Raw genomic sequence first — 27,505 nt, forward strand, 5'->3', positions numbered from 1 at the left:
TCCTGACTGCTTTAAATGGCCAAGCCAAAGTTGATGAGAACTCAGGAACTGCCCCTCTGCAGAGAGGCCACTGAGCTCTCGTTTCCTGTCTGGCCCCTAGAAGCAAAAGCCAAATATTACAAAACATCCTTTTCCCACTAGCCAAGAATTCAGCTCTGGAGACCAGCCCCTCCACTGTCACTCCCTGTGCCTCTCACTTCCTTACTCCTTCCTCTGGACACCTTCTCAGGACCACTGGTCAGAGAGTCTCCCTGCTTCCCAAGGAGCAATGCATCTAGTGTAGCAGGTAGCACAGGAGGAAGAGAGAACCGCTCCCCCCCCCCAATTCCATCCCCTGGGAAAGCTGCTGTCTTTGAGGTAGGAAACCAATTAGAGTCCAGAACTGGGAAATTCTTGCTGGCACTGACTTTTCCTGACAGCCAACAGTATGCTAGTCAGGCTGTCACTAGAAGCCTTTTAAACACGGGGTTGTGGGTGTATTCACTGATAAGGGAGGGATGTAGGGGGTGAGATAGAATTTGGGTGGTTTTAAAGTTCAGTCCAGCTTTCTTTTTTTTTCTCCTAATTTTTCTTCTTTCAATTTAACTCTAATGCATCGGTCTCTGGGCGGGTGCATTTTGTTTAGGAATTGGTGTGGGAAGTAGTTATTGAAGGATTCTGGGAAACAGATGTTGTCAAGGAGAATTGGATTTTCTGATTGCCTCAAATGTCAAGTGGCATTTGAAAATACCGTAAATTGTTTATACCAGGGGAAAGGAAATAGTGGAGTCAGAGCACCAGGCTGGGATTCAGAAGACCGGAGTTTGAGTTGAAGTAATGACACTAACTAATTTTGTGATTTTGGGCAATCTAGACAGGCCTCAGTTGGCCACATCTGTCAAATAGGAGACACAGTGGTATGCAATGAAGAATTAGAAGACCTCTGCCTTGGTTTTGGATTTGACACTATCTGTAAAATCTATTTGAAATCATTCATCCCTTCTGAGTCTATTTCTGTCTAGACAATGTGAAGTTTGGACTAAATTATTTCTTCCAGCTTTAACATTCTAAAATTAACCTCTGAGATGAGCAAGGAAAAAAAAGAACCTTACGATCTGAGGTGCCCAAATACTCTGGTGAGATACTAGTCAGTTTTTTGTGTGCATCATCGAACATTAACAATAATAACAAGGGGCAGCTAGGTGGCACAGTGGGTAGAGTACCAGGCTGGAATCAGGAGCACCTGGGTTCAAATTTGACCTCAGACACTTTCTAATCATGGGACCTCAAGAAAATCACAACTCCAATTGCCTAGCCCTTGCCCTTTTGCCTTAGAAATGGTACTTAGACAGAAAGCAAGGATTAAAAAAGAACAATAATAACAATTAATATTTATATAGCAAAATTTTACACACATTTTATCTCACTTGCTCTATACATTGTGATATACGTGCTATTATTTTTCTTATTTTACAAATGAGGAAACTGAACCTCAGAATTGAAGTGACTTGCCCAAGATCACACAGCTAATTAGTTTCTCTGGCAGAATTCAAACCCAGATTTTCCTGACTTTAAAACCAGCACTCTGGCCACTACACACTTCCTATACAACTATGCTACTCACTTGCCATCATCAGAATTTTTTTTGAGTTTTGTATATTTTGCTCCAAATGATAGGTTGTGTGGCAGGGAATAATTTGGGATCACTAAAAGTGTTTTCTGCGATATTTTCCATTCTTTTGGATGTTGGCTTTCAATCTACTAATAGTCATGGTCCAAGGGTTACCGAGTAACATGGTAACTTAGCAACTAGACAAACTTCATTCCCCACTTGGCCACAGCAACAGCCTGAGTGGTCCTGCTATAAGCTATAATGGAGAGAAAGTCAGTCTCAAAGTAAGAAAGCCCTAGTTTTAGGTCTTGCCTCTGTCATCAAGTCACTTACCCTGTTAGGTTTCCAAGTGACTATTTAAAACTGTAATTTGGGGATTTTGGCTGTGGATAGGGCACCAGGTCTGGAGTGGAGAGGACCAGGGTTTAAATCTGGCCTCAGATACTTCCTAGCCATGTGATTGATCCTGGGCAAGTCACTTAACCCCCAATTGCCTAGCCCTTGCTGCTCTTCTGTCTTAAAACTGATACTAAGACAGAAGGTAAGGATCTTTAGAATTAAAATCAAATTAAACTGTTACTTGCTGAGCAGTTTCAAATCTCTCTTGGTAGAAATTTCTTTACCAGGCATTTTCAGCACCAGTGAAATCACAGGTCCAGACTGGGAGGGTGTGGAGAGAGCAGAGCTGAGGATATAAATGTATGCAGCCATCCATATTTGCACCCAGAGTCTCTTACAACCCAGGGTGTGCATTGGGGAGAGATGGCGGAGGGAAGGGAAAGATGCTGTCTGTGAGCATGAGAAAGGGCAAGACTAACTGACCCACAGCAAACCCAACTCCTGGCCTTAATTTCATCAGCAATGGACTTTAAACGACTTTAAACGACTGCCTGGGCTTGCTTCATAATGCAAACATTCCCACCAGCATAAGATGGAGATTAGCATTAGGGTGACTTCAGACAGATTCCTGAAGCATTCCACACTGTCAAATCCCATTTCTCTGAGCTCCCACGACACTTGATATTTGTATCACTCATAGCAGCATAGGACTTAGAGCTGGAAGGGAATTTTAGAAATCAACTAGTTGAAACCTCCTCATTTTAGAAAAAGAAGAAAAAAGAAGTCTAGACAATGGAAATTACTTGTCCAAAGTCACATAGCTGATAAATGGCAGAGCCAGGATCACAGAATCAAAAATTTAGAGCAAGGAGGGACCTCAGAGGTCATTTCTTCCAACTCTGTCATTTGTAGATGAGGGAATTGAAACTCAAAAAGGTTTGCTCAAAACCATAGGCAGAAAATAGTCAACTCAAAATTCAGACCCAGATCCTTTAACTCCCAATCCAGTTATTCCCCACTATTCCGTGCTGTTTCTCTCATTTAGCACTTGATGTATGTAGCATTGTTGGCATAAAAGGTTGTGGTATAATGAAGAAATGAAATGAGAGTTAGGTGAATTAGTTTTGAGTTGTAGATCACCTGCTTATTGTAAGCTGTGGGATCTCAAGTGAGTCTTGTGGGCCTCAGTTCCCTCATCTCTAATGGCATAATCTTATCAGATTGTTGATTAAATTATTGATTACTTAAATTATTATTAAATTTAATGATTATTAAGTGTGGATAATATTACTTATATTGGAATACTTCATTGAAACTAAGACTTGAGGAAATTGTATTGTGGGGAAAAGAATAAAAAAAAATCACAGAAATGAATAGCCTTTTTGTATATTACTAACAAAACCCAACAGGAACAGATAGAGAAACCCCATTCAAAACAACTACAAAATTCATAAAAGATTTAGGTGTTAACCTACCAAGATCCATGTTATTCTTCTGTAAATGAAACTACCAGAAAATAATAGAGAATGATCTGAACATTTTGGAAATACATTCAGTGTTCATGGATGGACTGTATCAATACAATAAAAAATGATGATGCTATATAAATTAATTTATAGATTTAGTACTACCAAGAGGTTGTTTTATAAAATTAGGTAAAATAGTAAAATTTATTTAAAGTAACAAAAGTCCCTGTTCAGGAAAATAATGAAAAACAACAATAATGAAGTTGGCATAGCAGAACCAGAATTTACTTATAGTGTGAAGCAGCAGTCATCAAAATGATTTGCTACTTGATTGAAAATAGTAATGTGGATCAATGAAACAGACTGAAAAATAAAAGGCAGGAACCAAAAACAATAAAAATATTCCATTGCTTGATAAACACAAGGAAACAAACTCCTAGGAGAAGGCCTCCCAATTCAGCAAGAACTGCTGTGGAAACTGAAAAACAGTTTGGTAGAAATTAGGCCTAGTGGGGGCAGCTGGGTGGCTCAGTGAATGGAGAGCCAGACCTAGAGATGGTCTTGGGTTCAAACCTGGCCTCAGACACTTCCCAGCTGTGTGACCCTGGGCAAGTCACTTAACCCCCATTGCCTAGCCCTTGCCACTCTTCTGCCTTGGAACAAATACCCAGTATTTCCAAGGTGGAAGGTAAGGGTTTAAAAAAAAAATTAGGTCTAGCTCCAAATTTTGCACTCTATGAAACAATAAATTACAAATTAATAAATTATCTAAATGTAAAAGGTTACATCATATTAAAAAATTGGAAGAGAAGAGAAAGAGGTACTTTTTGGATTTCTGGTTAGGGGAAGGGTTCTTAACCAAGCAAGGTAAAGAAGTGATCATAAAAGTTGACTGGCACTGTTTCACTTTTGTCTTTGTATCTTCAGTGCTTAATATAGTGCCTTAGTAGGTACTTAATAAATGCTTTTTGGTTGACTGTCAAAAATAGGTCATTTCAATTACATAAAATGAAAGATTTTATGCTTGCCAAGAATACAAAAAAGAAGAAATAAAACTACTACTTAGAGCAAATGGAATAGTCCTTTGTATAGTGCTTGGCATGTAGTTGATATTTAATAAATGTTTATTGACTGGTTGATTGATAACTATCATTGGAGAGAAGATGGAATTACTCGGCTCTTATATTGTTTCTGTTTTCTCTTCCTACAAGAATAATCTCAGTATTGTAAAGGCCAGAACAAATGGCTAATAGGAAGTTGGAACCCAAGATAAATTAGGAGATGCACTCCTATCATAACACTTAGCTGCTAAGATAATAATAATGATAATAGCTCAATTTTATGAGACTAAGTTTGTAAAATACTTTGTATTAATTATCTCTTTTGATGAGTTCTAGTCACCTGGCCAGAAATAGTGAATTTGACTACTGAGCCAATGGAAGTAATCTTTGAGGAAATATGGTGAATAAGGGAAATGCTTCAGATTGAAGGACAAATATTTGTCCCCATTTCCAAAAGAAGAAAATAAAATATAGTCCATCAACTGAGTCAGCGAGCTTAACTTATATTCCTGATGGAATTCTAGAATTAAATGGATAGTGAATCACTTTTTGTTTAAACCCTTACCTTCTGTCTTAGGATCAATATTGTGTATTGGTTCCAAGGCAGAAGAGTGGTAAGGGCTAGGCAATGGGGGTTAAGTGACTTACCCAGGGTCACATAGCTGGGAAGTGTCTGAGGCCAGATTTGAACCTAGGACCTCCCATCTCTAGGTCTGGCTCTCAATCCACTGAGCTACCCAGCTGCCCTCAGTGAATCATTTTTTAGGGGGGAAAAAGTGATCATGAAGAACCACCATAAGGGGCAGGGGGAGAGGAAAAAAGGAAAGAAGGTAAAAGAAATAAGGAAAGAAGAGAGGAAAGCAAACGAAGAAGAAAAAAGGATGTGAAGGAAGGAAGGAAGGAAGGAAGGAAGGAAGGAAGGAAGGAAGGAAGGAAGGAAGGAAGGAAGGAAGGAAGGAAGGAAGGAAGGAAGACAGGAAGGAAATATCCAGTAAGACTTTATCAAGAACAGTTCAGAAATGAGGAACTTCTTTTCCTTTTCTGACAATATTAACTAATCTTCCCGCTAAAGGAAATAGAGCATAGATCTTATCAAAGCACCATATAAAGTCTCTCATGCTATTCTCATGGATATGATGGAACAATATGGGCTAGATGATAGTGAAGTTAGATAGAGAAGTGGTTAAATAATTAGGTCCAAAAAATAGCTATTGATGATTCCTTGTAAACTTGGTTGGGAGTCTCCATTGGAAGGTCTCTGGGAATCTATCCCTGGCTCTGTTCTATTTAATATTTTTATTAGAGACTTGTAAAACCTATATGGTATGTTTATAAAATTTGCAGATGACATGTAGTTAGAAGCTGTGCCTAAGGCATAGGATGACAGAATCAGTATTTTATGGATCTTAATAAACTTTTGAACAAACACACTCATTCCTATCTCACCCCACCCTCACCAAGATCTGCTTCCCCAGCTCACATTCACACTTGCTGATTGGGTCCACAGAGAAGCAGCTGCTACCTCAGGTTTTAGGGATAACCCTATTCTACTACTGTATCTCATAAGCCCTCACTGCTGTGTTCCCCATTAACTATCAGACTAGGAAACATAATTAACACTTACCAAAGGCATTTATTAAGATAGCATTGTAAAGGGGGCAGCTGGGTGGCTCAGTGGATTGAGAGCCAGGCCTAGAGACAGGAGGTCCTGGGTTCAAATCTGGCCTCAGACACTTCCCAGCTGCATGACCCTGGGCAAGTCAGTTAACCCCCATTTCCTAGCCCTTACCACTCTTCTGCCTTGGAGACAATATACAGTATTGACTCCAAGATGAAAGGTAAGGGTTTTTTAAAAAAATAAAAAATAAATTAAAAAAAGGATATCATGATATCATAGTAAGAACAGTTGGTACAAAATTATGCCTCCACTAAAGAAAAAAAATCCACCAAACTTCAAACTTTATGAGTTAACCCTTAAATAAATACATACGAAATTCATGAAAGGAGTAGGTTCAAAATAAAGCACAATGATAGTACTATGGTATTCAATGGTGATGGAAAAAAGGAGGGAAAAAGTAGGGAAAAGAAGGGAGCCAGGTCTCCCCCAGTCTCAGTAGCCCTGGTAGAGAAATTGACCAGACTTTTCTTTTTAGCTATAATTATGCTAGGGAATTAAATTGAATCAACCCAGACTCTAGGGATAGTTAGATAGGTTTATTTAGGTTAGGAAAATAAAGGTTAGGGTAAGCTGTAAAAATTAAATTATATTTCTAATAATAAAAATATTATATTTTATGAGGTTTATTAAGGATCATTAAAAGTCAAGGAATAAAGATACAATATAAAAAAACCACGTGCCCATGGCTGATTAGCCCATTCAAAATCTCCACACTTAGTTTACCACTATACTTACTACATCATTGCAAAGGAAGGAAGAGAAGAGAGCATGGGAGCCCTTACTGCCAGTTAAATACCAATTGGGATCTTGCCAATGTGGAGACTCAGGTGAGATTATAGGAAATTCTTGGAAAATACCAAGGACTTCTGGGGATTGAAGTCTAGGATTCAAAATCTCCATTTTTACAAAGCTAAAGAAAATTTGATCTCCTGCAGGTATGCAGGGACCAAAAGCTCTCTCTTGGGAAAAGGCTTTTCTGCAGAAAAGGCACCAAACCTGTGCTTCTCTCTTCTTTTATACTTTCTCAGACACCTCCCACAAATAAAGTGAGAAGAGTCTGAGAAAATTGGGGTAGAGAGTCCTGGGAGATGTCGTCTCCCAGGGTTCCAAGCCATTTTAAAATGTACATGTAGAATACACATGTGATGAAGGATAACTCACAACTCCTGTAATGCAGTAAACTGCACTAAGACTTTTGGGTCTCTTCTAAAATTGATGTCATCTTACCTTAAAGCTTAAAGACTCTTTAAGGACTTTTGGAACATCCTGTATTATAGATGGAACTTTTGTTCAGAGACAAGTTGAATTAGAGAGCCTTTGCGGTCCCTAACTACTAGGATATTCTGTGGCCTACAATGGGGTTACCATAAAGATGAAATGAGACAATGACTATAAAGTGTCAAATGTTAGATGTCCTTATTATATAATTCTTTAATGAGTATATTATATCTTAATCCACCAACTAGATTAAAAATTCCTAGAAGGTTTTTGGATGTATTTCTCTTAGTGACCAACATGACTATGCACAAGCAGTGTAGGTATTCAATCAATAGTTACTGAATGAGTGAATTAAATCAAGTGGCCACAGGCTATCTGATAATGATTATGATTATTTTTCTGAGGAAGATGAATGAACTTTGTGAGGATATACTTACTTCTAAGACCCTGGAGGTCGAAATGCAGCATGATGTATCTCTTCCTCACAGAAACTACTTCCATACATAATAAATAACATTTACATAGCATTTTAAAGCTTACAATGTGCTTTGCCCTACCTCTACCCTAATAACGCTGTGAGTGTGTGTGCTATTATCCCCATCTATATGGAGAAATGTAGGCTCAGAAATTAAATGACTTTTCCATGAAAATAATGCTGGCATGCAGAGGTCTGGAAATTGCTATGCTAAGGCTCATAAGCCTAAGCATCTGACTTCTTGACCTTCTCCTATACCAGTGAACAACATTAAGGCTTTAATCTGTTCTTAGAGTGGTCCGTGTCAGAGTGATAATACCCTTGGCTTTGGGAAAATTATTCTCAAGTGGTAGAAGAAAGGAGGAAAGGTACTCTCTGGTTTATTGTTAGCACCAAAGGGAAGGCAGTGCACATAGGTAAAAGGCAGAAAGAAAGGTCATTTTTGAGCCCTAACATCTCTGCAAACATCCAGGGTAATATTCAACTAAAGCATTTGAAAAGAACAAGCAGTACAGGTGTATGGGGCCAGCTCCTTGTGGTACAGTGAGAATCCATTGTGAATGGAAGAGAAGGAAGCAGATGGGGTTGGGGTTCACAAGATCACAGAATTTAAAGCTAGTGAGACCTCAGAAATCATCTTCTTCAACCCTCTCATTTACAGAATAAGAAACTTAGATGACAGAAAGGAAGTAATTTGCCAGTGTCATACAGGTAGCAACTGACAGAGTCAAGATTCAAATCCACACCTTCTGATTCTAAATCCAGCAATAGTTAGTGACCTGAAGATCTGCATTTCTCTCTGTGTGCTGGGTGTTATACAGGTGAGGCTACTCTCCAGAGAAGATGGCTATGAGAGAGCAGGTGGAATCTGTTTTCCCCTTAGGTATCCTGTCTGTTCGTGGGCTGGGTTGTGTTGGCACCCTGCTCTGGGGTTCTGGCATAGTCAGGAGGGGTCTAGAATAACCCTTTAGGTTTGGCTTATACGACATAGCTGTTAAATAGAAACTTTGTCAAAAACATGCCTTCAGGCTAGAGAACATAACTGGGCCATGCACTAGACAAGCAGCTTGGGGGCTTGAAAAGAACATTCTACTTTACATCAGGATGCTATGGGTTTCAATTCTGCCTACAGCTACAGGACTTAATAGCCATATGAACATGAGTAAATCACTTCAGCTTTCTATACTGCAGTTTCTTCATGTTAAAGATGGAAAATGGGGGTGCTAATAGCTGGAGTGTGTAAAGTGGGGGGCTAATAAATGGAGTGTGTAAATTTGGGGTGCTAACAGTTGAAGTCTCTAAAGTGGGGGTCCTAACAGCAGCAGTGTGTAAAGTGGGGTGCTAACAGCTGGAATGTGTAAAATGGGGGTGATAATGGCTGGAGTGTGTAAAGTGGGGATGCTAGGAGTGTGTAAAATGGGGGTGATAACAGCTAGAGTGAGTAAAGTGGGGGTGCTAATAGCTGGAGTGTATAAAGTGGGAAGCTAATAGCTGAAGTGTATAAAGTGGGAGTACTAATAGCTGGAGTGTGTAAAGTGAGTGTGCTAAGAGTGTGTAAGTGGGTGTGCTAATAGCTGGAGTGTGTAAAGTGGGAGTACTAACAGCTGGAGTGTGTAAAGTGGGGGTGCTAATAGATGGAATGTGTAAACTGGGGGTGCTAACAGTTGGAGTCTGTAAAGTGGGGGGTCCTAACAGCAGCAGTGTGTAAAGTAGGGTGCTAACAGCTGGAGTATGTAAAATGGGGGTACTGATAGCTGAAGTTTGTAAAGTGGGATGCTAATAGCTAGAATGTGTAAAATGGGAGTACTAATACCTTCAGTGTGTAAAGAGAGGGTGCTAAGAGTGTGTAAGTAGGTGTGCTAATAATAGCTGGAGTGTGTAAAGTGAGGGTGCTAATAGCTGGAATGTGTAAAGTGGGGGTGTTAACAGCTGGAGTGTGTAAAGTGGGAGTGCTAACAGTTGGAGTTATTTAATGTGAGAGTACTAATACCTGGGGTGTGTAAAGTTTGGTGCTAATAGCTGGAGTGTGTAAAGTGGGATGCTTATACCTGGAATGTGTAAATTGGGGTTAATAATAGCTGGAGTATGTAAAGTGGGGGTGCTAAGAGTTAGAATGTTTAACATGGGGTACTAACAGCTGGAGTGTGTAAAGTGGGGTGCTAATAGCTGGAGAGTGTAAAGTGGGGGTGCTAATAGCTAGAGTATGTAAAGTGAGAGTATAAATAGCTGGAGTGTGTAAAGTGGGGGTGCTATGAGTGTGTACAGTGGGGGTGCTAAATGCTGGAGTGTGTAAAGTGGGATGCTACTAGCTGGAATGTGTAAAGTGGGACTACTAATAGCCAGAGTATTTAAAGTGGGGGTGGTAGGAGTGTATAAAATGGGGATGCTAACAGCTGGAGTGTGTAAAGTGTTGGTGCTAACAGATGGGGTGTGTAAAGTGGGTGTGCTAATAGCTGCAGTGTGGAAATTGGGGTGCTAATAGCTTGAGTGTATAAAGTTGGATGCTAATATCTGGAGTGTGTAAAGTGGGAGTACTAACAGCTGGAGTATGTAAAGTGGGGATTCTAATAGCTGGAGTGTGTAAAGTGGTGGTGCTAATAGCTACAGTGTGTAAAGTGGAGGTGCTAACAGCTGGAGTGTGTAATGTGGGGGTGCTCATACCTGGAGTGTGTAAAGTGGAATGCTAATAGCTGGAGTGTGTAAAGTGGGATGCTAATAGTTGGAGTGTGTAAAGTGGTGTTGCTAGGAGTGTGTAAAGTGGGGGTGCTAAAAGCTGGAGTGTGTAAAGTGGGATGCTAATAGCTGGAGTGTGTAAAGTGGGGTTGCTAGGAGTGTGTAAAGTGGGTTGCTAACAGCTGGAATGTGTAAAGTGGGGGTGCTAATACCTAGAGTATGTGAAGTGGGCGTACTAATAGCTGAAGTGAGTAATTTGGGGGTGCTAGGAGTGTTTAAAGTGGGGGTGCTAACAGCTGGAGTGTGTAAAGTGGATGTGCTAATAGCTGGAGTGTTTAAAGTGGGATGGTAATAGTTGGAGTGTGTAAAGTGGGTGTGCTAATAGCTGGAATGTGTAAAGTGGGAGTAATAATAGTTGATGTGTGTAAAGTGGTGGTGCTAGGAGTGTGTAAAGTGGGAGTACTAATAGCTGGAGTGTGTAAAGTGGGGATGCTAAGAGTGTGTAAAGTGGGGCTACTAAGCACTGAAGTGTGGAAAGTAGGGGTGCTAACAGCTGGAATGTGTAAAGTGGGGTGCTAATATCTATAGTGTGTAAAGTGGGAGTACTAATAGCTAACGTGTATAATGTGGGGGTGCTAAGAGTGTGTAAAGTGGGGCTACTAAGCACTGAAGTGTGGAAAGTAGGGGTGCTAACAGCTGGAATGTGTAAAGTGGGGTGCTAATATCTATAGTGTGTAAAGTGGGAGTACTAATAGCTAACGTGTGTAATGTGGGGGTGCTAATAGCTGGAGTGTGTAAAGTGGGATGCTAATAGCTGGAGTTTGTCAAGTGGAAGTACTAATAGCTGGGGTGTGTTAAGTGGGGGTGCTAAGAGTGTGTAAAGTGGGGTGCTAACATCTGGAATGTGTAAAGTGGGGGTGCTAACAGCTGGAGTGTGTAAAGTGGGGTGCTGATAGCTGGAGTGTGTAAAGTGGGGGTGCTAACAGCTGGAGTGTGTAAAGTGGGGTGCTGATAGCTGGAGTGTGTAAAGTGGGAGTACTAATACCTGCAGTGTGTAAAGTGGTGGTGCTAATAGTTGGAGTGTGTAAAGTGGGATGCTAATAGATGGAGTGTGTAAAGTGAGAGTGCTAATAGCTGGAGTGTATAAAGTGGTGGTGCTAATAGCTGGAGTGTGTAAAGTGGGAGTGCTAATAGCTACAGTGTGTAAAGTGGGTTGCTAATAGCTGGAGTGTGTAAAGTGTTGCTGCTAATAGCTGGAGTGTGTAAAGTGGGTGTGCTAAAAGCTGGTATATTGCCATTTAAGACTCTTGTGAGGATCAAATGTATTAAAGTATATTCATACCCTTGGCAAACCTTACAGCTCTATATGAGCATAACTTGGGCATCCAGGTGGCATAGTGCATAGAGCATTACGCTTAGAGACAAAAAAAAAAATCTGGCCTCAGACGTATCCTACCTGGGTGATGGTAGGCAAGTCACTTAACCCTGCTTGCTTCAGTTCCCTCAGATGTAAAGTGAGCTGGAGAAGAAAATGATGTATTTTTGCCAAGAAAACCCTAAATGGGGTCATGAAGAATCAGGCACTAATACAACTGAACAACAGCCAATAAACATCATTCTTATTTTGACGATATAACACTATCCGGAATAGAGTAGGTGCTTAATAAAAACATCTTTTGATTGACTTATTAATTAACTTCTTTAAGCCTAAGTTTCCTCTTCTATAAAATGAGGTTGATAATATTTGCTCTACTAACTTAGGCAGCTCTGGGTGGATTCCTGGAATAGGGAAAACCTGAGTTCAAATCCAGCCTCAGACACTGACTATCTGTGTGACCCTGGTCAAATCATTTAACTTTTGCCTACCTCCATTCCTTCATCTATGAAACAGGATAATAATAGCACCTATCTCCCAGGATGTCTGTGAAGATCAAATGAGATAATAGTTATAAAATAATTTGCAACCTTTAAAGTGATCTATAGATACTACTGCTAGTAATTATACAAACTTTGTTGCTATTAAGGCATTTCAGTTGTGTCTATCTCTTCATGACCTCATTTGCAGTCTTCTTGACAAAGATGCTAGTGTGGTTTGCTATTTCCTTCTCTAGCTCATTTTACAGATGAGGAAACTGAGGCTAAGAGTGTTAGGTGACTTGTTCAGGGTCACACAGCTAATAAATGTTTGAGGCCAGATCTGAACTCAGGGTAGTGACAAGGTAGAAGACGAGTCTTCATGACTCCAGGCTTACCACTCTGTCTAGCTGGTTGGTACCAACTTTACAAGGTTTTTATGGAAAAAGTACTTTTTAAACCTCAAAGCATTATAGAAGTTTGAGGCATTGTTGCCATTTTAAAGTTCTTTCTAAATTACTCCAGCTCAGTAGGACTCTGCATTATAACATATGCTGCTAAATAAAGACCCCAAAAGTTAAGGGTCAAGTCAACATATCCCATTTCTGAACAAATCCTTTCTGAATCCATCTTTAATATTATACTGCATGGTAAACAAGTTCCCCTAAAATAATTATAGCTATATTCTAAGGGTTCCCACGTTTGTTAGTGATAAAAAAGAAACCTTTAATATAAATGTAGTTGCTCCCATATTTGGCAAATGGTTCAAATGGTTCAAAGGGTGGGGAAGAAATGAAACAATAGAGATTGGAGAGTTCCAAGGACAGAAACCAAAACCTTTCTGGGAAACGATGAGAATTCAACTCAATGCAATAAAAAAATCTAATAAAGGCTTATTGTCATGTTCTGTCTTGAAGATGCCCATCACTAGAAAAACTCAATTTTAAAGGATCACATACATAACTCTGGGGCAAACACTTAAGAATACATTGTCACCACTTGGTGACCACAAGAACACTTGGAAAATAAATGGAATGTGTTTTGTGCTCAAGCAGTACAAGATCCAACCATGGACCACACAAGACACTGAGGGAAATTCGGCCGTGCCAGATGAGCTTCTGACTGACTGCCCTATATATAGCTTTGTCTGAACTATATACAGTAGAACATAAAGTACTAAACAGATCAGGTCAGAAAGAAATGAGCTCAAATTCTGCCCCAAATACTTGCTACCTATGGGCCACTGGAAAAGTCACTTGACTTCTCTCAGCCTCAGTTTCCTCAACCATAAGATGGGGATAATATTAGTAGCCAGTTAGGATTATTGTGAAGACCAAATGAGATAATATTTGTAACATGCTTTGAAAAGCTTAAAGTCTTATATAAACATTAGTAGGTGGGTATGGGGTGATTTTTTCAATTTTAAAAACAACAGGGAAAATAGAAGTGCAAAAAACTAAACCATTTACCAAAGAGCTCCCACAAGCTTTTCGGAACCTATTCTCCATCCGCTTAATTCAATCTCTCTCTTACAGATCCCCAACTCCCTGTATAGTTCCCTGTAACTCCACAGAGGTCAGGCTGTTCTGACCAGGGTCCATCAGCCCTGAAAAGAGTACAGAGCTGGCTTAAATATCAGCTCCTGCTCTACTGAATATGGGTGGAGTCCCTAATGCTCATTTCTGGCACATAAACTCATGCTGACACCTGCTATATACACTGCATTCTGCTACGTGCTGGGAATATAAAGATGGTACACGATCCCTAGTCCAAGGGAACTGAGATCATAGCAGAGGAGAACACATGTAATCACTATAATGTTGTTGCTGAGTCACTTCCAGTTGTGTTCGACTCTTCATGACCCTATCTTGGGTTTTCTTGGCAAAGATAATGAAGTGGTTTACCATTTCTTTTGCCAGCTTATTTAACAGATGAGGGAACTAAGGCAAATGGGGTTAAAGTGACTTGCCCAGGGTCACACAGCTAGTAAGTGTCTGAGGCCAAATTTGAGTTTGGGAAGATGAATCTTTCTGGCTTCAGGTTCAGCATTCTGCCTACTGTGCCATCTAGCTACTCTAACAAAATGCACACCAGAGATTTCTGATTAAGTTAAGATTAGAAGAAAGCATTATGAAGGAAGTAGCATCTGCCAGCTTAATTGAAAGGCGAAGAAAAATAGCCATTTGAGGGAACTGATCTAGGCTATAGTGAAAGATAAATCAGAGGAATTCTACTTATGGAACTTGGGGTATGAGAACCAATCAGATTGTATATGACACAGCAAAAGGGAAAGTTTCTTTTTTTATTTTTTTAAACCTTTCCTTCTGTCTCAGTATCAGTTCTAAGACAGAAGAATGGCAAGGGCTAGACAACCAGAGTTAAGTAGTTTGCCCAGGACCACTCAGACACTAGGAAGTGTCTGAATCCAGATTTGAACCCAGGTCCTCTTGCCTCCAGGCCTGCCCCCAAGAAAAAGAGTTTCACCTTAAGCTTGGGATGTTGTACTCAAAGTCCATCCATAAAGGATCTGATATCCCAAAGGATAGGGGATCAAAGAGATGATCTAAGGCAGTGATAGTGATCCTTTTAGAGATAGAGTGCCAGGTCCCACCCACCCCCAGACAGAATGCTGTGCCCACCCTTCCCACATGCTGGGTATGCCCCCTCCATTACCCCACACAGGAGAGGGAAGAAGCACTCCCAATGGGCTACTGGGCAGAGGGGCAGGTGAAATGAGGAATGTCCTCAGCTAGAAAGCAGGAGGGGAATTACCCAAGCACTCTCCTCCCCTCTAGCTCTGCCACCTGTGGCCCACCCACCTTAGCCCAGAGAAGGGAAGAAGTGTTCCCACTGGCTGCTGGGCAGAGGGGTGGGGATGTGAGAAAATGACATCAGGCATGGTAGAGAGGGGGAGGGGAACAGCTCTGTGTGAGTCCCTCTGCCTTACTAATAATAAACTGGGGAGGGGAGGGCAATCATGTGCTCACATTCTGCATGCCGTTTTTGGCACCTGTGCCATAAATTTGCCATCACTGGTCTAAGGTCACAAAGATTGTTCACTTTCAATGTAGTGATAAAATATAGTAGATAGGGTAAAAAATAAACATAAAAAAGCAAGACCTACAAAGCCACTTTGGCCATAAAAAAAGCAGTCCTTAAACTCCCCCCAAACAAATGACACCAACTGAAAAAGAGTCAAAGTTGCATCAATTGCACTGTATTTGGCTGATTCACCAAACAGAAGGATAGAGGCACCTTCACTGATTGGTAATATCTATAAACGGTTAGTATTTTTCTATTAAGTTGAAAAATATGGGAGAAGTGACTGGACCAATCCTCACCCAACCTGACCAAACCCAATCTAATCTTATCTCTGTATACCCATTCTAAATGTAGTCCTCACTGTATCAAGAGCAATGGAACACTCCTATTGCTGCAGTCACTGATGTGCCACAACCATGAGACTAATGGCAGGATGCCTCTGCCTATCCGTACCCTTGGGGAGAGGGCTTCTACCCATATCTCTGATGGCACATGCAGTAAGAACCAGCTGATGAATGACAGTCAACACTGGCTGTCTTCAAAGCTCTAGTTGTACTCTCTTACTAAGTCTGAGTCCATCGCATTCATCCCTTGACTAGGTTATAAATGCAATTGCAACTGGGAAATTTCATCATTTTAGAGTTTGGGTCCTTGAACTAAAAGTCTCTGTTCTGAGGACCAGCTTCACTTAGGTCAACACTAGATTGGCCAAAGGGTGAAGGACATTCAAAGACCAACAACTAAAATGTAAGCAGGTGGTCATCCGTATAGATGGAAGACCAGAAGGCATGCCGACATGGATAAATCTACAGAATCTCAATGGATTAAGGTAGCAACTTTCAAAAGTCTGACACATTTGTCACGTATCTAATGTCTGCCATAGTAGGTAAGCTCCTCGGAGTCGAGACACTATTCATTTTGTCTTTGTATTTCCTTTATAGGGCATTCCATTGTTTTTGAATCTGCATAACTTTGTATTTATGAGTTATTGTAATGTTCACGTCCACCAACTTTGGTGGACCCTCACAAAAGACTGCTGGGAGTATGCTGAATGGATACCTGGGACTATCTAATAATCTAAAAATGGAAAGGGGCAGCTGGGTGGCTCAGTGGATGGAGAGTCAGGCCCAGAAATGGGAGGTCCTGAGTTCAAATTTGACCACAGACACTTCCTAGCTGTGTGACCCTGGGCAAGTCGCTTAACCCCTATTGCCTAGCCCTTATCTGCCTTGGAACCAAATCACAGTATTGATTCTAAGATGGAAGGTAAGGGCTTAATAAAATTAAATAAATAAATAGCATTGAAAAGGGCATTAAGAACTTTGCCGGATGGGTTCTGTTGAGACTGTGGTGCAGGGGACTAATATAAAACAATACTTGGGCTTCCCCATGTCCTCAAAGAACTGGCCAGAATTAGAAATGTGTGTGCCATATGCACCCAGATAATTTGCTAAGAAAAGTAAATATTTAACTGGGGAAAGAATATAATGAGTATAACCAGAGGAACCTCAACCTTGACTTGCTAGATTGGGACACTTCTAGATCTGAATTTGTCCCATGACCTCTTCCACTTAGAGAAGAGTATGTTCAACCAGAGTCTCCCCCAAATACCCACAACTGAGGATTTTGCCAAAGACAAATTGGGAACAGCAGGAAGAACGACCCATTGTCTTTAAAAGGAGAAATGGGGCAGTTGGGTGGCTTAGTGGATTGAGAGTCAGGCCTAGAGACAGTGGTCTTAGGTTCAAATCTGGCCTCAGACACTTCCCAGCTGTGTGACCCTGGGCAAGTCACTTGACCCCCATTGCCTAGCCCTTACCACTCTTCTGACTTGGAACCAATACACAGTATTGATTCTAAGATGGAAGGTGAGTGTTTAAAAAAAAATAGAAGCAGATATCCATGTATAGGATAGAAATATTCCATGAACTCTTCCTGCCTCTCAGCTTCAATTCATCAATTCGATATATGGACCATGTTATTGTTCAGAATTTGAATGTAAATATACAAGAGATTTCATGAGTAAATTGATCTAGCATGTTCTCATCATAACATTAAAGGTATTAATTCTGTAGAGCTTAAAGGGGGAGCATCTGGTCAAAGAAGGCTCACCTATGCCAATACTTTAAATGCCCTTTTAGGCTATAAAGGAATGATTCTGACTGTCTCTGGAGAGTGTTAATCATTGAGGAGGTGTGACTAATAAAGAGCCCCTTGTTTTTAGACTTAGTGTTGACAGCCTTTACTTGAGTTAATGATAAACCTAGTCCTGTGAAGATGAATGAGAACACGGTGCCTTGTAAATGAGTAGAAAGGTGGCTGGGGATTTATCCTCAGACTGAGTCTTTTGAGTGTGTGTAGAGTGCAGAACCCCAGCTGTTTTTGTAGGTTTCTCCTTGCTCAAGTAAGGATGATGTTGAAACTGTCCCACTCTGTTTTGGCTCTGACACCTTAACTAGATGAGAATCTGTCTCAATCAATCAAAAGACCTTAGCCAAATAAGAAAAATCTTTGAAAGTCAATGGAGGAAGTGAAATAATGCCAGACAGGACATCTGACCCAATAGCTGGGAAAATATACACTCCAGTTCCTGGAATTTTCATCCCTTCTTTCAATTCTATTAACTTAGAAATACCCCTACGGATGTAGCATGTCCCAGCCTATTAGAACAGACTTTCTGTCAGATATCACTTCAGTTCATTCAATAAAAACCTTAGACAGATTAATTAGTTGGCCTGCGATATATTCTCACCTAGTAAAGGCATTAAAGTCAAAACGGGGTGGGGTGATTTCAATACCCACTCCCTTATATTTAGGTCTTGAGATTTCTTATTTCTTGACTTAGGGAATATGGAAAAAGTGAGAATTAAGACCTGACACTTTATCCATTGTGCCACCTAGCTGTCCAGGATCCCTTACTGCTCTTTTATTTTATAATCCTAATATAGCTAATCCATAGGACTACCTTTTAGTTCCTTGAAGCAGCTAGCATATTACCCTTATAGCCTCCCTTCTTTCTTTTTTCAAATTTTATTTTCTTTTAAAAATTTTTCCTGTGGTTACATGATTTGTGTTCTCTCCTGCCCTTCTTCCTGCCCCTCTCCTGAAGTTGATAAGCAATTCCACTGGGTTATACATGTATTATCCCTCCAAACCTATTTCCATATTATTCATTTTTATAATAATCTTTTAAAACCCAATCCCCAAATCAAATACCCATATAAACAAGTGGTAAATCACATGTTTTCTTCTGGATTTCTACTCCTACAGTTCTTTCTCTTGATGTGGATAGCAATCTTTCTCTTAAGTCCCTCACAATTGTTAAGGGTAAAATTTAGGGTTGAGACTTGAATATAGTATATTAGTGGTCATCAGGAATTTAAATTCTAAATCCCAATGAAATACTCAAGTCGGAAAAGAATTTTATGGTGGTTTATTTACAATAGAAGGAAGAAAATTAAGAATGAGGGAGAAAGAGGGAAAGGGTAGAAGATCAGCTCTGGCCTAGCCTGAGCCAGGGAGAGTTCAGAAGCCTCAGCCAAGGGACCTCCCCAGAAAATTAAATCTAGCTCAGCTTCCAGCTAGGAGGCCTCCTCTAAGATGAGGGGCCTCCTTGGAGGCTGGAACCTTCAGAAGGGTCAAGGGAAAGGGGAGTCACCCTTATCACTCACCACTTGGCATTCAGGGAAGCAGTTTCACCTAGACCCACACTTCAGAGCTCATCCCAGTCAACGCCACTACCAAAGTTCACCAAAACTGCAAAGGATGCCAAAAACCTCAAAAGCCCTTCTCACAGGAAGTGACATGGAATATAAAGGCAGTTCTTTATATCACTTCCTGTGTCTCACATTTACTAATGGTAACTTAAGCTTGGCTTAAGACAGCCCCGGGGGTCAGTCAGTTGTTTATGATTTGCCACTTGCTAGCACATGCCGTTCATAGGCCATCCTCCCCTACAGTTAATCCTTAAGTGGGGGTGTATACATTCCTGGTTACTAGAATTCTAAAGACTAAGCAGGGTGGAGTAAATCTAAAATTCACACAATTGTCCTGGGTCATTGCATTGCTTTTAGTATAACTCACCTTTTTTCAGGATAAACTTGTACTAATTTAACTTTGGATGGCCTTCTGTCCCCTCATTATGCTAGAGGAGGTGCCCTCCTCTAGACATGCTACAGTATATAGATATCCAACCTAACATGTGTCACCCCAAGCTTTCACCATATCCATATGGGATCTGGCCAGGGTAGAGAAGAGACCTTAAGGAATCAGTGAAAAGAACAGATTTGAAGTGAAAGGACCTGGTTTTGTCACTGTCTGACTTTTGAATAGTCATTTAACTATTTGTAATAATTAAAATTGGTTGCTAAATATAGGGGTTAAAAATGATTTGGCTAAATTTATAAGTTAAAGAAGATTGTGGTCACCATTTATAAAAAATAAAATTAAACTATGAGTATATTAATAGCTTTAGTGGCATTCTTACAGCAGAGTAGAGAGAGTAAAGAGGGAAATATAGGAAAGAGGTAGAAAATATTGCCTAGCTAAATACTCTATAATTGCCAATGAAAAGAAATCCAGCTCAACTCCAACAAAAGCTCCCTCAAGTCCCAATCTCCAACACAGGAATCAGTCTCTTCATCAAGAGTCTTATCAGCGCAGAATCAATCTCCAATGCAGAAGTCCAAGGCAGAAGAATCCCTCCAATGCAGAGACACCTACACAGAAGTCATCCCTCAGCAAAAGCCACCAAGGCAGTAGAAGCCCTCCAAGGCAGTCGAATGAATCAGAATGCCCCCGTCAGGCTTTTATGAGCAAGCATTTTCTCCACATCATTTCCTCTCTCTCTGGTTTCCCCTTCCTTTCACTGTGGGCTGGTCTATCACATCTCAGGAACCAATCAAAGTCTCTCAATTTGCCTAACACTGCCCAGGGGTGGGGAAGTGCTTGTGGTCTTTTAAGACTAAGTATTAATGACTAAGTAAGTATAAACTTTCCTTGTTAATGACTTACTAAGTGTTAAGTAGGGGTACTTCAAGTTCCTGATTGATTAACTTAAAATAGACAAAGGGAACAAAAAATTCCCTTTCACAATACTCCCTGTGATTCTATTAGGAGACAAGCATGTTGAAATCTTCCAGATTTACATGCCTAGCCTCCCCAGAGAATCATTTTGAATATCCAGCTTATACCTCTAAAGATCTTCTAGCTAAAGGTGCATATAATACTGCTCTTTCTAAGGGGAAATTATAATAGTTGGAGATAAGAGGTAAATAAAAGAGGAAGAGAGCAAAACCAATGATTGGTTGGTTCATTGACAAAAGTCAATTAGAAGGCAATCCCCTTTGGTAAAGAGTTTATATTCAAAATAAGTGTATTCAACTCCCTGCAGTTCAATTCTCCACATCCCAAAGTTTATCCTGGATCTTCTAATACAGTGTATGGGTTCCACAGGCTTCTTTATGGCACCTTCTTTAAAAGAGTTATTTTCTTGATTTGGGGAGTTAGTGAGCTTCTTTTTCTGAAATTTCTTTCAGAAAATTTTAAATCTTGGATTTTTACAAAAATTATACAATCCCCCCCCCAGGGGGGTGTTGACCAACACCCAGATCAACCCAGCATACATGCCTGAGTTATGGGGTATATGAATCAATTCTCAAAAGAAAAACCAAAAAGCATTAAAAAAACAAATAGGAGAAAAAAATTAAATTTGGGGGGGAAAATAAAAATCTATGTATATAAAAAATTCTGAGTAAGCAAGAATAATCCCATAACAGGTCCTTGAATCAGGGCCCAATTAAAGTGATTTATGTCCCACAAGCTTGTAGGACAATTACAGTAATGTTGCACTTACCCATTGGTAGCCAGGACTACAGAAATTTGCCAAACTATAAAGAGAAAAGGGATTAGATTTTGAAGTAAAAGGGAAAATATGTGATTCTCTGGTCTGATTTTTTCCTTCACTCTCAGGGATAGAGTAACCAAAATGGAAGCCAAACTAAGGTACTTATAGGAAATCTGGCACAGGGGAATCCAGAATCTGACGTTGTCAAGTAGCCACTTCCTCTAACCTCAAACAAGTCCTCTTTTTCAATTTTTTTCCCATTAGTAATCTTATTTCCTTCTTTAATGCCTCCACTAAGTCACTGTTATCTTCTTCTTTCTTTTCATGGCTTTTAAAGACATAAACTGCTAATCTTAATTCCTCAAGATCCATATTAGCCCAGTTTGGGCAGTTAGTCTTAAAATAGTCTTTGACCACCTTACAATAGTTCTTTATAGACTATCTTCTTATTTGTCTAACATCCCTTTCTCTGGAAAGATCTAGGTTTATATATCTACCTCCCAGCTCAATAAGATCTTTCCATAAACTGGGAGGGGTTTTCATCATGTTTTTGTTTTAAGATTTTCAAATGTTGTCCATGTACTAGGCCTATCAAAGCAAGCTCATATTATATTTAATGATGCATTCCTAGCCTGACATAATCACAATTATTCTTCCTCTCTATTCAAGTTCCATTTTGGGTCTTCCTTTGGCCAATGAATTGCTCCCCTTCCTTGGGCCTAATTAACAAGAGAAGCAATTTTATTTTTTCTCTTTCTGTTAGAAAGACTTGGAGGGGGCATCTGGGTAGCTCAGTGAATTGAGAGCCAGTCCTAGAGATGGGAGGTCCTAGGTTCAAATCTGGCCTCAGACCCTTCCCAGCTGTGTGACCCTGGGCAAGTCATTTGACCCCCATTGCCTAGCCCTTACCACTCTTCTGCCTTGGAGCCAATACACAGTATTGACTCCAAGTTGGAAGGTAAGGGTTTAAAAAAAAAAAGAAAACTTGGAGCAAATTTTCCATATCAATCAATGTGGGATCATAAATGTGGTAATTACTCTCAAGCTTTTTTATAATCACAGTGGGATCACGTTCAAAGGAAGGAATATTTACTGTGACTCTTTCAATGTCTTATGGAGTGAAAGATATATGATGCCTAATGGTCACTAAATCTCCGCTATTAAAAGTGGGTACTTCCATTAGTGGGAATAGGAATTTATCTGAATTATCTTTGATTACTGTTGCTTGGCTTTTTGTTTGCGTTGCAATAGAGTAGGTAAGGGAATGGGGAGGAGTGATAGGAGCAGGAGGGAGGATTGTGACCATGAAAATGTGGGTTTCCAAGACTGTGAATTGCCAAAACTGTAAAGGTTTTGGCCAAACTGTAAAGAGAATTCTTAGTGTCTTGATTTATATTAAAAATAAGTGGTTGCCATGGGAAAATTCCCCAAATATGAAAATACCCAACTCAGCTGGGTTCTATGGAGATTTTAATTAATACAAATGAAGGAATTAAGGGAAGGAGAGAGAGAGAGAGAGAGAGAGAGAGAGAGAGAGAGAGAGAGAGAGAAAGGGCCTAAGGGAGAGCGTGTCTGTCTTTATCACTCACCACAAGACCATCTCCAAGCTGGGTTCTTCCACTCCAAACTGAAATTAGCCTCCAAACTGAACTCCAATTGTAACGGAATTCAATTGCCCTGAACTTGTTCCTTCAACACCTTTTAGAGATTTTTCTCTTATGTCACCTCCCCTAAATTTTCACATCTACCAATCACAGTAGATGCTTTTTCCCAGGACTACCCATTTTTAGTTCTCACCACTCTTTAGTTCTCACCTTCTCTGGGTAGATTATATCTTCTGAGTACTTCACACCTCTTGTTAAGGTTGCCTTTTGTAAATTGCTTGAACTTTTAGTGATTAATTTAACCTTTATAGGTACTTAGCACCCTTTTGTATTAGATCTAAAAATAGACCACCTAGCTTAGGGTTTTTGCTTCACTATAAGTATGAGTTGGGGACTTTTCATTGTTCAATCAGGAATTTGCAATTTTATCTTCCCCTAAGGCACTGTCTGAGCAGGGTGGAGTAATTTTAAAGTTCCCAATACATTCCTGATTGAGTACCTCCATTGTTACAAAAGGGGAATAGCTTAACCAAATCTTCTAAGGTATAGTCTGAGCAATTTTTAAGATTCACAAGATGGATCTCCCTCAAGTAGAGGGAGAAATGGATTGGGTAGGGATTGTTTGGGTGGAGCAAGAGATCATTTGAATAGGGGGAGGGATGGGTTGAGTAGGGGGACAGGTAGTTTGGGTAGAGTGAGAGGTAGTTTGGACAGGAGGCATTTTAGGAGGAATTAGGCTAAAGAGGAGGCTTTTTCTGGGATTAATTCTGTGAGACACTTCACAAAGATACATTTGTCATTGGTGAGTTGGTCTGAAGAAACATTCTGGGCTACATAGACTCAGCATTGTGACTCGAGCTGAAAGAAGATGTTTACACTTATGAGACCCTTGTTGAAGAGGCTACTGGACTTCCACGTGAAGATCGGAACTTTGTCAGGGAGTGAGATGAATTTCTTTGGATAGGAGCTTTAGGGTGGTAGGCTAGGAAATATTTTCTACTTCCCTCATATAGTTCCCTCTTTTTACTATATTTATATTAAATTAAATTATTAAGAGCTACTAACAGTCCTACTGTCTCATAGTTTAACTTTAATTTTTATTAATTGCAACCATAACAATTCTTTATTTTAACCATTACTATTTTTGTCAAACTAAATTTTAACTATTACATTGGCCAACCAATTTTAATTATTACACATTTTATGTCATGGTTTCCTTATCTATAAAGTAAGATCTCTTCCATGTCCAAATTTATGACCCGTTAATCTCCTTCATTGTGCATGCTCTATATGCCTTTCCTAATGTACTCTAAATTCAGTTTTTAAATTTTTGGCTACAACATCACTGCTAACTTACTTATTGCTAACTTACTTACAACTGAGTAAACCTTAGGGTGGCCCAAAGTGTACCTCTTTTCCTAGGATCACATACCAAAATACTACTGACTTCTTTTCCCTGGACTGAGAATTTTCTTTTTTTGTATATAAAAGGAAAAGTCAGGTCCTTAAAAGCAAGTGACTATTTTGGAATATCTTTTCAACAATTTTTTGAAATCTAGTTTTCCTTCAGTACTTTTTCATCTATACTCTCAAGAAAATGCTGTGCCTCTGAATCCTCTAGGAGAATTTAGAGATAGAAAGTGTGTTAGAAGTTATCTAATTCAACTTATTTGTTTTACAAAAGAGGAAACTGAGACTCAGAAAACAAGTTATTTGGCTATGATCATACAGGTGGGATTCAAATTCAAGTCTCTGACAACACAGAGCAGTGGTGTGCTGGAACCAGATCAGGACCAGAAGAGTCAATTCCTTAATGTTCAGCATGAGCATTAATACCTCTGAAATTAGCAGAGCTGCAAATTAGGGCTCGATTTTTTGTTTGGTGCTTTTCTAGACTTAAGAAAATGATGGAGAAAATGTTAATAATGCAAATTAAGCTTTAAAGTATGTCTGCATATAATTTGGGTTTGTGTGTGTAAAGAAGAGCTGTTTGTTAAACATTTCCCAGAACACTTTTGCTCTAAATCCACTTCTCTTTCCAATACATAAGGATGAGGCCAACACATAATTATCAAGCACTGGAAATAATTTTTCTTAAGCTTCATGCCTTGCCCCCTTTTTGCTCTTGTTCCCCTTCTGTTCTTCTGTTAACCTTACTGTTCTTTCTTTTTTTTCTTTTTTAATCCTTACTTTCTGAATTAGTAACAACTGACTTGCCCAGGGTTATAGTTAGGAAGTATCTTAGGTCACATTTGAACCCAGGTCCTTCTGACTCCAAGCCTGATACTCTATCCACTGAGCCACCTAGCTGCCCCCTTAGTGTTCTCTTTTTGACAGAACCTGCTGAGAAAAGTCTCTTCTTTTTACAACAGAATATTTTATTCGAAACTTAACACAAAACATCAATCCTACAAATTGTTTAGTTCACTGGAATGGCAAGAGACTAGATTTAAGATCTGAAAGGAATATCTGGTCTCGTCTCAAGAATATCAATTAGCCCAACCCTATTACTTTACAAATGAGTAACTATTTACATTGTAATACATTAATTTCAGGGCATAAAGTACCATAACAGTGTTTCAATAATTCCCTCCAAGTCTTTGTCTATTCATTTTCCTTTAGAGAGACACACTAAGATGAGACTGATAATAGCTGCAAACCTGCCAGAGGTATTTTTCTGAGTTTCAAGTTAATAAAAATGAAACCCTAATAAGAATATTAGGCATTATCTAACAGTTGGTTGAAAAATTGAGGAGGAAGTCTATACCTTTCTTGGCACTCCCAAAGCCATTCCCAAAAAGTGTTTTCTATGCAGAAGAAAAAACAACATAGGATCAATCATGTAGTTCAATAGGGAAATGATTGGGGTGGTTTTGATGTTAAAGAATTGCTCTACTTGGAAATGGGTTTTGAACAATGATACATGTATAACCCAGTGGAACTGCTTGTCAACTTTGGGAGGGGGAAGGAAAGAGCAGGGTGGGGGAAAATCAAGAATCATGTAACCATGGGAAAATATCCTAAATTAAAAAAAATTTTTTAAGTTTTTTCTACGTTGCCTCCTTAGATTTTAGGCTCTGATTTAATAGCTCTTCAGCCCTTTAGGGGGAGGTAAGACCAAGAATTCAAAGTAGGAGACAGTTTTTCTCTAACCTCTGAACACAGACCAGTCCCCAAAATATGTCTGTGGTGGATCTAGGTACAGGAACCCCAAAGCAAGGTAAAAACCTATACTATTTGTGCCATCTCCGAATCGTCTATGTCTCATACCTAAACCCTGTCACCTGTCTCTAAACTAGCTGTCATCTCTCTCTGAACTATCACTTATCCTCAAAATCTTTTTGTCTTTGAATCCCCAAATTCTGACCCCTCCTTTCAAAAAAGTCTCTCTCTTCTCCCCAAACTTTTGTCAGCTGGCCTCAGAGCAGCCCTCAGCCTCCTCTAGGCTTCACAGCCCTAGAAGAGAAACAAATAAACTTTTGGGGGTCTCACCTACTAGTAAAAGTTTTTTAAAGGAGGTTCCGAGGAGGCACACAGACAGGAATAAGAAGCAGACAAAATATTGAGTCACCTCCCCTGAGAGAGTAAGAGTAAATACCCCAGGCAACAGGCCTCAGTGAGTCCATGGCTCACCAGGGGCTGGCCTTGGATGGGGAACTTTCCATGCAATGACTTTCTGGCTAATTATTACCATCTGCTTCATTTCGGGCAGCAGACCCTTTCCAGGGGCAGCGCGTGAGTTTATTTGCTGGAGATGCAGGAGGAAGGCAGCCAGTTGGGAGCAGCTGCTTGAAGCCCACCAGTTTTCCAGAGGAAGAAGCAAGCACACTGCTGCTCAGACCTGGCTTCCAGAGTGAGTAGATTTTCTAGCCATTTGCTTCTACAATTCTCTGATCGAAAGCTCTCATCCTCTGCTCTGATTTTCCAGTTTCCCTTTCTGTTCTCTGGCATGCCAGGGAGAACAGGCAGTTTCAGGCTGTCCTCTGGACAGCAGGCTAACCAGCGTGCACTGCACGCCCCTCCTGAACAGCTGTAAGCCAGAGCTTTGTAACGTGGACAGGGAGGCCCAGAGGGTGATTCAGTCAACTGACATTGCTATAAGTAGGTTTCAGCCTCATCAGGATGAGGCTTTTTTTGCTCTTATGAATGATAAACATTTTAGAGACTTTTTCCAACTCAAAGAAAGAAAAGGGTGTTCGATCTGGAATTGAAAGGGAAAGAACTTGGGGGGAAGCTAACTGGCAGTGGATAGAATGCCAGACCTAGATTCTGGAGGACTTGGGTTCAAATTTGACCTCAGAGATTTCCTAGAGAGACAGGTCACGTAACCCCATTTGCCTAGCCCTTGCTCTTTGATCTTAAGAGTTGTTACTAAGGGGCAGCTGGGTGGCTCAGTGGATTGAGAGCCAGGCCTAGAGGCAGGAGGTCCTAGGTTCAAATCTGGTCTCAGACACTTCTCAGCTGTGTGACCCTGGGCAAGTCACTTGACCCCCATTGCCTAGCCCTTACCACTCTTCTGCCTTGGAGCCAATACACAGTATTGACTCCAAGTCGGAAGGTAAGGGTTTAAAAAAAGAGTTGTTACTAAGACAGAAAGTAAAACTTAAAAATAAAATAACTTTTTTTAATAAAGGGAACTTGGAGGCCATAAGGCCATAG

At 40.1% G+C, this 27,505-nt stretch overlaps 1 protein-coding gene across 4 annotated transcripts in view; it reads left to right on the forward strand.

Annotated features, from left to right (window-relative positions):
* The first annotated feature begins 207 nt into the window (after positions 1–207).
* TACC1 (transforming acidic coiled-coil containing protein 1) overlaps positions 208–27,505 on the forward strand; it is a 197,143-nt gene continuing 169,845 nt past the window's right edge. For 2 of the 4 annotated variants that reach the window (XM_056813554.1, XM_056813556.1), the window contains exons 1-2: positions 208–357; positions 26,559–26,699. The gene's annotated coding sequence lies outside the window, so the exon portion shown is untranslated. The remainder of the gene's footprint in view (positions 358–26,558; positions 26,700–27,505) is intronic. The other 2 variants (XM_056813555.1, XM_056813558.1) reach the window with 2 other exon arrangements.

The sequence above is a fragment of the Monodelphis domestica genome, chromosome 1 (assembly GCF_027887165.1).
Source record: "Monodelphis domestica isolate mMonDom1 chromosome 1, mMonDom1.pri, whole genome shotgun sequence".
In the NCBI taxonomy this organism is placed as follows: Eukaryota; Metazoa; Chordata; class Mammalia; order Didelphimorphia; family Didelphidae; genus Monodelphis; species Monodelphis domestica.